Source organism: Ictidomys tridecemlineatus, chromosome 11 (assembly GCF_052094955.1).
Source record: "Ictidomys tridecemlineatus isolate mIctTri1 chromosome 11, mIctTri1.hap1, whole genome shotgun sequence".
NCBI classification, from domain to species: domain Eukaryota; kingdom Metazoa; phylum Chordata; class Mammalia; order Rodentia; family Sciuridae; genus Ictidomys; species Ictidomys tridecemlineatus.
In genome coordinates, this window is record NC_135487.1 from 132,092,869 (window position 1) to 132,106,422 (window position 13,554).

Here is a 13,554-nt window from a genome sequence, read left to right on the forward strand (position 1 = left end):
GTCTCTGTTCATTTCCATCAGTTTTTGTTGCATATGCATGTATGCCTTCTGTTATTTTTTAAAATACTCTTTTAGCTGTCAATGGACTTTCGTTTTTATTTATTTATACGTGGTGCTGAGAATTGAACCAGGTGCCTCACACATGCTAGGCAAGCACTCTACTGCTGAGCCATCAGCCCAGTCCCTCTTTTATCATTGTGTAATGTCCCTGTGGGTCACTATATCTGATCTTAATACATCCAGTGCTGCTTTCCTTTGCTTAATGTCTGCAGGCATGGTATATCTCTGTCCATCCATTCTTTGCTACCTGCCTATATCATTATATTTGACATTACTTTCTTTGTAACCAGAATATACTTGCTTCATATCTCTTAATCCACTCTTCTAATCAGTCTTTGAACCATTTACATTGAACGTACTTTTTGAAATGAGCCGGCTTACGTCTACCTTTTTTTTTTGTTGTTGTTGTTCACTTTCTGTTTGTAACGTTTCATTTGTTTTCTGGGAGCATTTTCTTTTCCTTGCCTGTCTGTGGGGGCTGCAATATATTTCGGAATTACACATTGCTGTATCCATAGTGTTTTTGATAAGATTGGTTTATATAGAGGTTTAGGTTTCTGTCTATATAGAGAGACACAGTACATCAGTGTCATTATTTTACCAGTTCAAGTGAGCTACAGAAAACTTACATGCCTTTTATATGTCTTTAGCCTCCCTGTTTAAAATCTCATTATTTTAAACACTTCCTTGACATAAATGTAGAACCATGCCAAACAGTGTATGAATTTTTCTTATACCATTAAACATAATTCAGTGACCTCAAGAGAAGGAAATGTGGTGTTGATTATTTTCCTCCTTTCTTTCTGACGTCTCAGATTGCCTTCTGTTATTTCCGTTCTGTTTAGAGAGCTCCTAGGGGCCATTCTTTTATGGTAGGAGGGTGGGTGACAGGTTCCCTTGGGTTTCCTCCACCTGACAATCTTCTGATTTCCTTTCAATTGCTGAAAGGTGCTTGTTGCTGAGGAGGAGCATGGCTTGACCCTTGTTTCCTGGATACTTGAAACATTGTGCCACTTAATTCTGTCTCCACGTTTTCTGATGAGCACTCCACTGTCATCTGAATTAGTTTCACCCTGTAGATAATTTGTTATCCTGTTTTTCTTTGTAGGTAGTTTCTTTAGTTTTTAAAAGTTGGATTGCTATGCATCTTGTCATAAAGTTCTTTTGATTTCTTTTTTAAATTCCATTTGTGTTTGTGCAACATCTCAAGCCTGTAGGTCTCTGTTTCTTGCCAAATTGGTCATTTCCTTGCTTGGCTGCTGTTTCGGCCTCGTCCTTCAGTCTTTGTTCCACACTCTGGTAACTTGCACATTAGACCTCTTTACGTTGTTTCCCAGGTCCCCGTCGCAGGGCTCGGCTCTCTTCCACAGGAAGCCTGAGGGCCAGGCTGGGGGAGCAGCTCAAGGACGAGCCCCTGCGGCTACAGGGTCCTCAGCCGGCCCCAGGGTGAGGAGCCCCGCAGTTCCGGAGACCAGGCCCGGGCTCCGAGCACCGCCCCGACGCCGGGTGGGGCAGGGGACCAGGACCGGAACCAGCACTTTCCACACTCAAGGCCAGGGCGCCCGTAGGTGGGAGGGACCACGCAGGAGAAGGCGGACCTCAGGGAGCCCGGCTCGTGACGTCACAGACGGGGCGAGGCGTATGCAGATGAGGCAGCGCAGGGGCTGCTGCGTGGGCACCGGCCGCTCCCACGCGGAGGCTTTCCCCGGCTGCGGGTGCCGAGGCAGCGGGAGTGCTGCGCGAGGCGGGGCGGATGCGCTGCGCCAGCGCTCCGAGGAGCCGGGAGTGTGAGGTCTAAGTGACCGTGTGTGTACAGTGGAGGGCGCCCGAGGCTGAGGTGGGCGGGAAGGCGAGCAAGACATACTTACCTGGCAGCGGAAACACCATGATCACGCAGGTGGTTTTCCCAGGGCGAGGCTCCTCCATTGCACTCGGGAGGTGCTGACCCCTGCGATTTCCCCAAATGCGGGAGACTCGGCTGCATAATTTGTGGCAGTGGGGTCTGCGTTCGCGCTCCCCCCGGCTTTATCTCAAGGTCCGTTAAGGAGAGAGGATGGAACCCGTCCTAGTCCTTTTCTTTGTTCCTTGTCTACACCTCCGTGTTTCTCACCAGACTCTGGTTCTGACTCCTAGGGTTGTGTTTGTTGGCATAAAGGGCCTACATCCTTGCCCAGTTCTGGGAGGTTGTAGTTTTTGATTGAGATTATTACTCCCTTACATACATCTACTTAGTTAGAAGGAAGGCATTGACTACGATACGATCATTCCTGGTCCCACTTGTAGAAGGAACAGGCTCATCATGTGTGCAGCAGCAACAGCTCCACCGTGATTCATATCCTGGGATCTTCTTCCTATATTCAGAGTCCACCCGAATCGGAATTCTGTGCTCTCCTCCCAGGGGCATAAAATAGGAGCTCTTGTACAGCACTCAGGACCACACTCGTGGACCCTAATAGTGGGATGCCACTAGGGCGGTTTTCCATCCCACCTCCTTGCCTTTTAAGTAGATCACCCTTCCTCAAACTTCATTTCTCCTGTGATTGCTGACTTGCTTCATCTCTTGCTGTCACACACTATATCTGTTCTCAAGTGACTTTAGCTATCACACCGACCCATCCTTTCCAGCCTCTTCACATTCACGAATCTCATTTCCCTACCGTCCCCAGACCTTTCCTCAGGCCCTTGCTTATCACTTTCATTGTCACAAAAAGGACTGTTCTCTCACACTCTGCTCTAGTGTGCTCCACTGTCAAATTATACAGGCTTCCTTCCTACATACCCCCTCTCCTCAAACGGCACAACAAATTGTAAATAGTTATTCTTTTTCACTGTCAGAAGTCATGTCTTCTCCTTCAATCCCAGTACTCAGGAGGCTGAGGCAGAGGAGGATCTTGAATTCAAAGCCAGTGTCAGGGAAAGCCAAGCGCTGGGAGAGACCCTGTCTCTAAATAACACACAAAATAGGGCTGGGGATGTGGAGTGCCCCTCAGTTCAATTGCCAGTAAAAAAAAAAAAAAAAAAAAAACAGAAAGAAAGGAAGAAATTTATTTTGCCAGGTGTTTTGTTGCATGCCTGTAATCCCTGTAAACACCTGAGGCTGAAGCAGAAGGATCACAAATTCAAAGTCAGGGGCAACAAGGTCCTAGGTAACAGAACCAGATGCTGTCTCCAATCAACAAATGAAAAGGGTTGGGGATACAAGGTAGATGGACTGCGACCGGTCAACTTTCAGCACCATACAGGGGAGAATACTTTGGGAAGTGGAGTGTCCAAGGAATTTCCTTGTTCTCAAGGCTGTGATCACTACCTTATGTTCCAGATTCCCGAGGGAGGAGTTTCTGACCAAGAGCAGCCCTCCAGTATGGCAGCTGGGAACTGCTGGCCTAGGGGTTTCCAGGCCTATCTGAAACACTGATGTTACCGCAAAGACGTTGGGGTTGTCTGTCTTTGGGAAGGACATCTATCCAGTCCTGGAGCCACCAGTTGCCTTCTATCTGACTTACAGTCAGCTCTTGCAGTTTCCTTGGTCTTAGTTTTGCAAGAGTCATATGGAAAAAAAATAAGAATAAGAGAATGTTAAGTACTCATACAATTGTTGCATCAATCAAATGAGATGGGCTGGGGCTGGGGCTCAGAGGTAGAGTGCTGGCCTATCAGGCGTGAGGCAGTGGGTTGGATCCTCAGCACCACATACAAATATGTGTCCACCTATAACTAAAAAATAAATATTAAAACAAATCAAATGAGATAATCTGGTAATAGACCTACATGTGTGCAGCCTATATTAAAAATGGGCCAAAAGGAAACAATATCCAAGATAAAGTTTTCATCTATAATTATGAAATATAAAGGAAAGTGCATAGACTTCCGCTTTGGGCTTTCATAACATCTGAATGAACTTGCATTTATAAATGAAATATCCATTCACAAAGTAACAAAGTAAGTTAGTATTGAAGGATACCACATTTAAGACAGAATTTATACATTACATATACACACACAAAAAAATGATTTCCTTTTAATACATTCTTTTGTGACCGTCCCCAAACTGGAAGCAATTCAAATATCCATCAAGAAAGGAATGGGTACAGACTGATGCATCCATCCATTGGAACACTGCCCTGCAACAACAGGCAAAAGTAACTTATAGTGACAGTATTTTGGGTGAAACTGCAGAAAAATAGATCGTGGGCTGGGATTGTGTCTCAGCGGTAGAGTGCTCGCCTAGACTTTTCTCTGCCCCATCCTTCTGGGGTGAAGTTTCTGCCTCACCACAGCTCAAAATTTTAAAAAGGAAGAAGAAACAAAAGTAGACTCAGCTGACCATGGACTGAAACCTGACACCGTGAGGCGATATAAAGGTTTCATGCTGATTTTCTTTAAATGTCAGTTTCATCACTGGAGCTTTTTGGAGGCCAAAGACCCTCAGAGGGAGAGTGCAGTCCTCCTCTCTGAGCAGCAGGGACTCCTGCTCCCAGGAGTGTCCCAGGAGGACCCCTCAACCTATAGTAGGTTTGCCCTGAAAGGAGCTATAGAGAAGGAGCCATAGACTTCATCGTACCTGGGAATTTTCTCTCGTTTAAAGGGGGATATTGAATCAAATTATTGCTTCAAAACTGCCTCCATAACGTGTCATAGTTGCGTGGTGGAAGGCATTTTTACATGGAGGGCAGGGGAAATGCTCATTCCTCGCCCATCCTCAGCTCAGGGCCCAGGCCTCTATAACAAAGAAACAGAGTAACAAGAGGAAAGCATGCACGTTTATTTAGCCACAAGCTTTTCCTGCCACAGTGCCTTCCTTCCTAAGGAAGAGAGGGGAGTAAGCTGTGGACCCAGAGGTGTTTTCTACATTGCATTGTTGAAGAGCAGACGGCAGTTAAGGAAGACCATGCCACAAAAGGAGAGTGATCTAAGGTGATCAGCAAGGGAAGGAAGCAAGGCCCACTGGGTTCATGTCGTGTCACTCGCTCAGAGATAAGATGCTTCTTTCCTCTGGGTACAGGGGGATCCCTCTCACGTGAGGGTCTTAGGACCTGCTTCCATGGAGAAGGGGGGTGGGGTGGTAAACTTTCCACTCTGTTCCCCAATTGCTTTGACTTCTGTCATTCAGTGTGCGGGTGCCTTGGAGCTGGGGTAGGGTTCCATCCCAGGCCTGCAGAGCGGCCTCAGGGAAAGCGGGCTTCCTGCGTTTCCTTCCTGCTCTCCAAACCAGGGAGCCAGCAAGCCGCGGGCCTCTGCCTCCCTGCGCTCGACCCGCTCCCGCCCGCCCAGAAAGGAAGGTGCGGGAACCCAGGCCCGGCCAGTGCTGGGCTGCGCCCGGGGCGGCGTGCCCGGTGGATGGCTACCAGAGGGAGCCTCCCTGAGCCGGGGGAGCCGCAGGCGGCGACCTGGGCTGGGCTGCGCCGCCCCCTGCGCCCTGCCCTTCCCGTTTCTGCTCCCCAGCGGCCGGGCCGGGGTCAGCTCCTCCGTGGCTCGACGCCGCAGCGCCGCGCAACCCTGTGGGCAGTGGGCAGGAGCCGAGCCTTGCCCGCGGCTCGGCTTCAGAGAGCACCGCACAGGGCCCCGGCCGCGGCCCGACGCCTCCTCTCCCTGGGGCCCGGCGGGCTGCGCCAGGGCCCCGCGGCACGGCTCGCCGCCTGGGCTGCAGCTCGTGTCCCCTGGCGACGGGGACCTCCACGTCGCCGCTCGCTGGAGGGGTCCGGCGACTCCGCTCTCCGCCCGGGGTCACCTCCGCAGAGGAGCCAGAAACTCTGGACAGAATCTGCCTGTGCAGAGCCACCAGGGGCCGCCTGCCTCGAGCACAGGCCGCGCAGCGAAGGCTTTCTCGGGGTGGTGGCCCTGCCTTCCAGCTCAGGTCCGCGGAGGACGGAAAAGGGAAAGGTCCCACCGAGATTTGAACTCGGATCGCTGGATTCAGAGTCCAGAGTGCTCACCATTACACCATGGAACCCTCGGAGGTGCCTTCTGAATCGTGCTCAGAGGTGCCCAGGGACGAACGGCATGCCTAGGGACCAGTGCCAGGGACTTCATCTGCTACAAACACGCGGGGCCAAATGCTCTTGAGGCTCCGGCTGAGGAAGTACCCGTGCGGCCCCCAACTTTCTCTGCCTCAGGTGACCACTTTCCTATCAGGTGAAAGTCCCGCAAGCGATACTGTGATTTTCCTTTCCTGGTCTTTCCACTTTTCCCTTGACCCAGGGAGCTCCCAGGATCGTCAAGATGGGACCTGGGAATCCGTCCTTGGCTTACAGGACGCAATTAGGTACAGGTGTATCATCAAGGGAGGATTGCTGTGCAGGGAACTCTCTTTTTCATAGAATTAAGATAGGTTTGTTGGTCTGGGAAGGGGATATATTCTTTTTCACAATGAATGCAGATTTGTTGAATTAAAATAAAAACCAGTCAAACATGTTTTTTTTTTTAATTTCTTTTTAGACGTTGATGGACCTTTATTTGTTTGTTTATTTATGTATTTATATGTGATGCTGAGAATTGATCCCAGTGCCTCACACATGTGAGGCAAGTGCTCTACCACTGAGCCACAACCCCAGCCCTCAACAACGTTTAATGTCTGTTTTTGCTTTTCCTTGTTCCCAGGGATTGAACCCAGGAGCACTGAACCACTGAGTGAAACCCCTGGCCCTTTTTAGTCTTGGAGACAGGGTCCCCGTAAATTCCTTAGGGCCTCACTAAGTTGCCAAGAGTGGACTGGAACTTGCCATCCCACTCTGCCTGGGCCTCCTGAGCCACTGGCATTAGAGGTCTGTGCCAAACCCTGCCAATGTTTGTATGACCACTGAAACAAGAACATACCTGCCCGTGACTCAAAATCCACCATACACGGCCTCGCCAGGGGGCAGGGCCCTGACACTTAGACACACTGTTTCCTGAGAGGTGGCCAAGCTGAATCCATTCCAGTGTCTCTGCCGGAACCCCCAAAGTTGGGTGGTTTTTAAAAAGTCTCCACGAATCAGAGTACCCGAGAGCACTCACTACTGCGTCTAGGGTGAGTGTACCCAGATTCCCTCACAGTTCACAGAGTACTTATGTGCTCATAAGTACTGCATAAAGTTAAATAGTTACACAGATGATCAATGAAGATGGAGATGACGTCTCAAAATAACAATGTGCGGGCATCGGAGGAAAGTTCTCCAGAGGCCTTCGTTTGTGAACCATATACCTGGACACCTTAACATTTTAAAGAGTTGGAGGAGGAGGGAAATAAATGAAAGGTACTGACGATGAGGTTGATTAAATTATGTGTACGTACAAATATGGCCTAATGAATCCTGCTATTAGGTATAATTATAGTGCATCAATAAAGACTTAGAGAACTTATTTCAACATTCAGTGATTTAAAAATGGGGCCTACTGTACAAGCAGGTTAGCACTCTGCTGAGGGGGGCAAGAAAGGAAACTTGATAAAATGCTCATGGAAAGCAAAATAAAGAAATCGTATTTGATGGTCACAGCACAAGGTTAGCGATGAGTTGGTGGTTTCTGGCTGGTAGGCCTCAGCTTCAGTTTGACTGTTGTTTCCTGTGTGAATCCAAAGCTCTAGGCCTTCAGCCTAAGAGCATGTCGACAAAACAATTCCTCCTTCCTGTCCCCCAGACTCTCCTTTATGAGGATTGGACCAAAAGCTGGGCATAGGCAACACCCTCTGTCATCATGATGGCTGGTTTCTCTCTGTCTCGGGAAATGATAACGCACCACGTCAGACTCACTGAAGAGATTCCTTTAGTGCTTCATCTTGATTTTTTTTTTGCTCTGCTCACAAGGAGACTTGCTGGTATACTGAGCAACTTCCAAACCAACAGAAACCTACTTTTAAAACAAATTAGGAGATAGGTGGTCACTGTGTTGTCCAGTGCGGCTCCACACCTCTGGGATCAAGCAATCCTCCGGCCTCAGCCTCCAGAGGAGCTTGGACGACAGAACTAAGGAACAGGTCAACCTGCCCAGCAAGGAACCTATTTAAATGTGAAGGAGCACAGATAAATTGTAAGTAAAAACGGGGAAAGTGAGAAAGCAACGAGTAAGATGGAAGATGAGCTCTCTCCCTGAGAGCTGGGAGGAGGCCGAGGGCAGGAAATCCAGACCTTCTGCCCAAGTGCCCTTTACGATTCAAGGGGATAGCCTTCCCGCAGTCCCCTCCACAGACCCACATCCTCTCCAGGACCACCAACACTCGTGTGGACAGCAGCCCCAACTCCAACACTGGGCCAGCCCTTCAGGACAAGTCCCTGGCTCAGCTGGACTGAGAATGTGCAGGCCCTGAAGCGCATGATGTGCAGAGCCAGCCCCAAGGAGCAGGAGAAACCCAACCCCCACAGGCCAGCCAGGATCTCCTGACCCAAAGACAGCAGGCAGCCCAATAATGGGATCAGAGAGCTTTTGTGTCCTGAGGGGTCTCAAGGCCTCCAAGTCAAGGAGGCCCATGCTAATGGAAAGACAACTGGAGGAGCTATGTTGATTCCAGACAGAGAAATCTTCAGGGCAAGGAAAGTCGTCAGGGGTAAAGAAGGATATTACTTAATGATAAAGTGGTCAGTTCCCCCAAGAAGATGACGCAATTCTTAATACTAGGGTCTCTAACAGGAGAGTGTCCGATTATGTCAGGCAAAACCTGAAAGAAGGGCAAGGAGGTATAGACAAATGCACGGCTATAGTTGGAGACTTCAGCCTCACTCAATGGGTCGTCGACAGATCCCGCAGGTAGAAAATCAAGGAGGATAAGGTTGAACTGGCAGCACCACCAGAGGTTCATACATCACCTCATTCGACAAGGAAGAAACATGTTCTTCTCTAGCTCATGTGAAATACTCACCACGATCTGCACATTTTGGCCCATAAAACACTTCAACAGATAGAAAGCAATAGAAATCATACAAAGCATGCTCTCAGGAACAATGAAACTCACCACATACCAACAAAGATGTTGTGTCCGCCGAGAACTAAGAAAAAATAAATAAATGTTAAAATTCTCTATCTCTCTCTCTGTCCCCCTCTCTCTCTCACTCTCTCTCTTAAAAAAAATAAATAAAAAATAAAGAAATTGAATCCTCAAGGAACAACCTCCCAAAACAGAGCCCGGGGTCTAGGTAGTTTTGATTCATTCTAACAGACACTTAAAAAAGAGGTGATAGCCAATTTTCTCTACAATCTCTTCCGCAAAATATAAACCCAGATCAGCTTCTTAACTGTTTTATAGGCAAGTTTTAGCACAGTACCAAAACCAGAGAAATGACCCAGGGTGTTGAACTAGCCTGGGCTGCAGACCACCTCCTCAAAATCAGCCCTGGAGGAATGATTCACCCAGCAAGGAAACCGGGCTCCCAGGACCTGTTGGAGGAAAGGGAGGAGGGGAGGAGGAGCAGGGGTAGGAGGAGGAGGAGGGGGGGGAAGAGGAGAAGGAGGGGGAGCACGGAAAGGGAGGAGGAGGAAGATGGGAAGGAAGGGGAGAAAGAGCAGGGGCAGGAAGAGGAGGAGGGGGAGGAGGAGGAGAGGGAGGAGGAGGAGGGGGAGGGTCAGTAGGAGAATGAAGAGGGGAAGGAAGGGGAGGAGGAGCAGGGGCAGGAGGAGGGGGAGGAGGAGGGAAGGGTGAGGGGCAGGAGGAGGATGGAAGGGAAAAGGAGGAGTAGGGAGAGAAGGGGAGGAAAGGGAGGAGGAGAAAGAGGGCAAAGAAGTGTAGGAAGAGCCAGGACAGGAGGAGGAGGAGGGGGACGGGGAGGGGCAGGAGGAGGAGGATGGTGGGGGAAGAGGAGAAGGAGGGGGAGCAAGAGGAGGAAAGGGAGGAGGAGATGGAGGAGGAGGAAGAGGGGAAGAAAGAGGAGGAGGAGCAGGGGCATGGGAAGGAGGAGGAGCAGGAGGAGCAGGGCAGGAGGAGGAGAAGAGCAGAGGAGCAGAGCAGGAGGAGAGCAGGGGAAGGAGGAGGAGGAAGAGCTGGTGGAAGAGGACGGGGAGGAGGACCAGGGAAAGAGGAGTAGGAGGAAGAGGAGGGGGGGAGGACCAGGTGCAGGAGGAACAAGAGGAGCAGGAGGAGGAGGAGCAGGGGAGCTGGGGCAAGAGGAGGAGGAGGAGAGGCAGGAGGAGGAGGAGGAGCAGGGACAGGAACAGAAGGGTCAGGAGGAGGAGGAGGAGGAGGAAGATGAGCAGGGCAAGAGGAGGAGAAGGAGCAGGAGGAGGGCAGAAGGAGCAGGGCAGCAGGAGGAGGAGGAGGAGGAGGAGGAGGAGGAGGAGGAGGAGCAGGAGGAGGGCAGAAGGAGCAGGGCAGGAGGGATGCCCTGCAGACTGGAGCCTATTATGCACTGCTGTGTGCGTGCGGCTGACCTTCAGAGGCAGGACAGAGGACACAGAAAGGGGAGAAGCCTACTCAGTTCTGTTGTCCTGGCGTCTCCCTCCGCGGGTGAAAACAGGGGGGTCCACAGACAGAACGCACCTTGGCTGGTCCCAGGCTCCTCCTCCAATCTCAGGCGGCCTTAGGCCATGGTGGGGGGGGGGCGAGCTGCAGAGCTGCAGGGGATCTTAACTCTACGCAGAAGGCAGGGCGCCCGTCGGGGGGCGAAAGCAGGAGTCCCGGTCCGCTACGCTAAGAAAAGGCGTGCATTGGCCGGGAATCGAACCCGCGTGTCCCGCGTGGGAGGCGAGAATTCTACCACTGAACCAAAACGCTTGGGGCCAGGACTTGCTCCACACTGGGGACGCGGAAAGCAATAATATACGGACTTCACCATGACGAAAACCATCTGGCTTCAAGAAGCCCAAGTCTGCAGCGGGCTCTGGACCACCGGGTGGAGACCCGCTAGAGGAAAACAGCAGAAATTCACCCGTTTTCGGTGCCTGGTCTTCGTCTGCAGCGAACCTACGGAAAGGTCATGTCCTCCTTGTTAATCTACGGAGCCCCTGCCCTGCCCTGGCTGGCGCTGCCAGGGGCTACGAGTGGCGGGAACTCGAGGGTCCGGGAAGGATGCCACACACAGGCTCCACTGGGCTGAGGCTCGTGGGCTTTCTTTCTCCAGAAGCAGTTCCCCTGCAGCCCTGCCCGACGTTCATGGCCAGGACTTGTCAAATCTCTCAGCGAACTGCCTGCCATCCCTGCAGGAGGAACGCAGCCCCAAGTGAAGTGCACAAGAGCAGCACGAGTTACCTGCAGGGGGAGGCTTTTCTGAGCCTTTCAACAGGCGAGGCTCAGAACTCAGGGAGTGAAGGAGAATTCCTCTCACCTTAAAATCTGTAAAAATTTATGGCCAAGGGTCCACTTAGAAACTGTCAGCATGGGCCAAAGTGACCTAGAGTGTCATGGCAGAGGGGACGTGCCAGTCTGATGTCATTCTAGGGTCAGTCAAAAGTGAAGAGGGGGATCTGAGCGGGACTCTCAGCATCCCCAATAAACCTGGAAGGCAGCAGAGGCACTCTGTGCCTCTCCTCTCTGAGGGGACCCACTCCCTCTCTCCCTGACAGTATTCCCTTTCTCTTTTCCTTTCCCTTCCGTAAACTCAGGGTTGTTTGAAGGGGTCTTCACAGGGCCTCCATTTCCCGCCAGGCCCCAACCCTGTAACACTGCCTCCCAAGCCCTATCCTCCCGACCTTGAGACCCATGTCAGGTGTTTGCCCCAAAGACCTTCAGAACCCAGCTGCACTCTTGGCTATGTCCCTGGGTGACTCTGCATCTGAGTGGTAATGGAGCTTCTCTCCTCTCTCCTTCCCTTCTGCATCCCTGGAACGGACCAAGGATTGAATCTTGCTTTAGATTCTCATGTCTTACAGAGACTTACACAAGAGCCAATACAGGACAGTTCCCAGGAATGCTGCCCGCCCACACACCCTCTTTGGCCCCCCAAGAGGCTGGTTCAGGGAGGAACAGTGGATGGTGGAGCCTTAGGATGTCGTTCCTCCTTCTACCAGCCATTTGCTTTTGTCCAGTGTTCACCCTTGTGCTTACAAGCAGCCTGGTACAGAATGGCACCGTCTTATGGTCTGATCTTTTTCTATCTGATTAACTTCTACAGCTGGAATTTGCTTTTATATTCAAAATGAGTGAACTAGGTCTATTCTGATGGGCAGGTGTTGTGTTGGGGATTCGTGGTCTAGTTAGACTCATTTTCACCAACTCATCGTGTGGTTCTTGTTTTTTTTTTTTTTTTTTTTGTAAAATTTCTTTGCATGTCCTTAAATCCAGCAACACTAGAAGCTGAGGAAGGAGGATGGCAAGTTTGAGCCCTGCCTCAGCAACTCAGTAGGGCCCTGAGAAACTTAGTGAGACCCTATCTCAAAATTTAAAACAGAAAAAGGGCTGGGGAGGAGGCTCAGTGGTAAAGCACCCTGGGTTCAATCCCTGGTAACAAAAAAGAAAAAGAAAAAGGAAAGAAAGGTGGAAAGACACTGATCAGCATCTCTCCAACAACATTTCTACATAACCAAAAGAAATAAGAAAGGAACTCAATATCATTGCTCATTCGGGAAAATAATGGTAATATACCCTTACACACCCACCCGAATGGGTCACTTTTAAGAGATAGTTAAAAACATGAGCTTACAAGAATTTGTACCTTCTCTCCCAATGGGAAAAAGAAAAACTCAAATTATCCTTGTTTGCTGAGGACATGATTCTATGCACAGAAGACCCAAAGAACTCTACCAGAAGACTTCTAGGACTCATGAATGAATCCAGCAAAGGAGCAGGATATAAAATTAACACCCACAAATCAATTGCAGTCCTATACATAAATGATGAATCCATTGAAAGAGGCACTAGGAAAACTATCTTCAAAAAATAGAGAGAGATTCCCAAGTATATGCGTATACATATACATTAGACCTCTACAATAGAAACTACAGGACACTAAAGAAAATAATTGAAGAACACCTTAGAAGATGGAAAGTTCTCCCATGTTCTTGGACATGCAGAATTAATATGATAAAAATGGACATACTACCAAAAGACATACAAGAGAAGTCTTTCACCTCTCTTGAGATTCCCTCCTGCTCCCTCAGAATGGCAATTATCATGAATACAAGTAACAACAAATGTTGGTGAGGATGTGGGGGGGGGGAAGTACATTCATATTTTGCTGGCAGGACTGCAATTTGGTGCAACCATTCTGGAAAGCAGTATGGAGATTCCTCAGAACACTTGGAATGGAAACACCATTTGACCCAGTTATCTCACTCCTTGGTATATATCCAAAGGACTTAAAATCAGCATACTACAGTGACAGAGGCACATCAATTTGACAGCAATTCACAACAGCTAATCTATGAAACCAGCCTAATGCACCCTTCAACAAATGAATGGGTAAAAGGAAGGTGAAAAAAAATATATATATATATATAGCATTAGACAAAGGGGAATGAAGGAAAGGGAGGAGAATGGGAAGAGGAGAGTACAATGAATTGGACCTAAGTTTCCTTTGTTCACATTCGAATACACAACCAGTGCAACTCCACTTCATGTACGACCTCAAAGGTGGAAGGTTACACTCCTGGTATGTG

The 13,554-nt window shown here is 49.7% G+C and overlaps 2 non-coding genes across 2 annotated transcripts; one reads left to right on the top strand and one right to left on the bottom strand.

Annotated features, from left to right (window-relative positions):
* Positions 1-1,920: 1,920 nt before the first annotated feature.
* LOC144368780 (U1 spliceosomal RNA) lies at positions 1,921-2,083 on the top strand. The gene has a single exon (XR_013428362.1). It is a non-coding gene; the product is annotated as a U1 spliceosomal RNA (small nuclear RNA).
* A 3,855-nt stretch (positions 2,084-5,938) lies between these two features.
* On the bottom strand, positions 5,939-6,010 carry Trnaq-cug (transfer RNA glutamine (anticodon CUG)). The gene has a single exon. It is a non-coding gene; the product is annotated as a tRNA-Gln (tRNA).
* Positions 6,011-13,554: the final 7,544 nt, after the last annotated feature.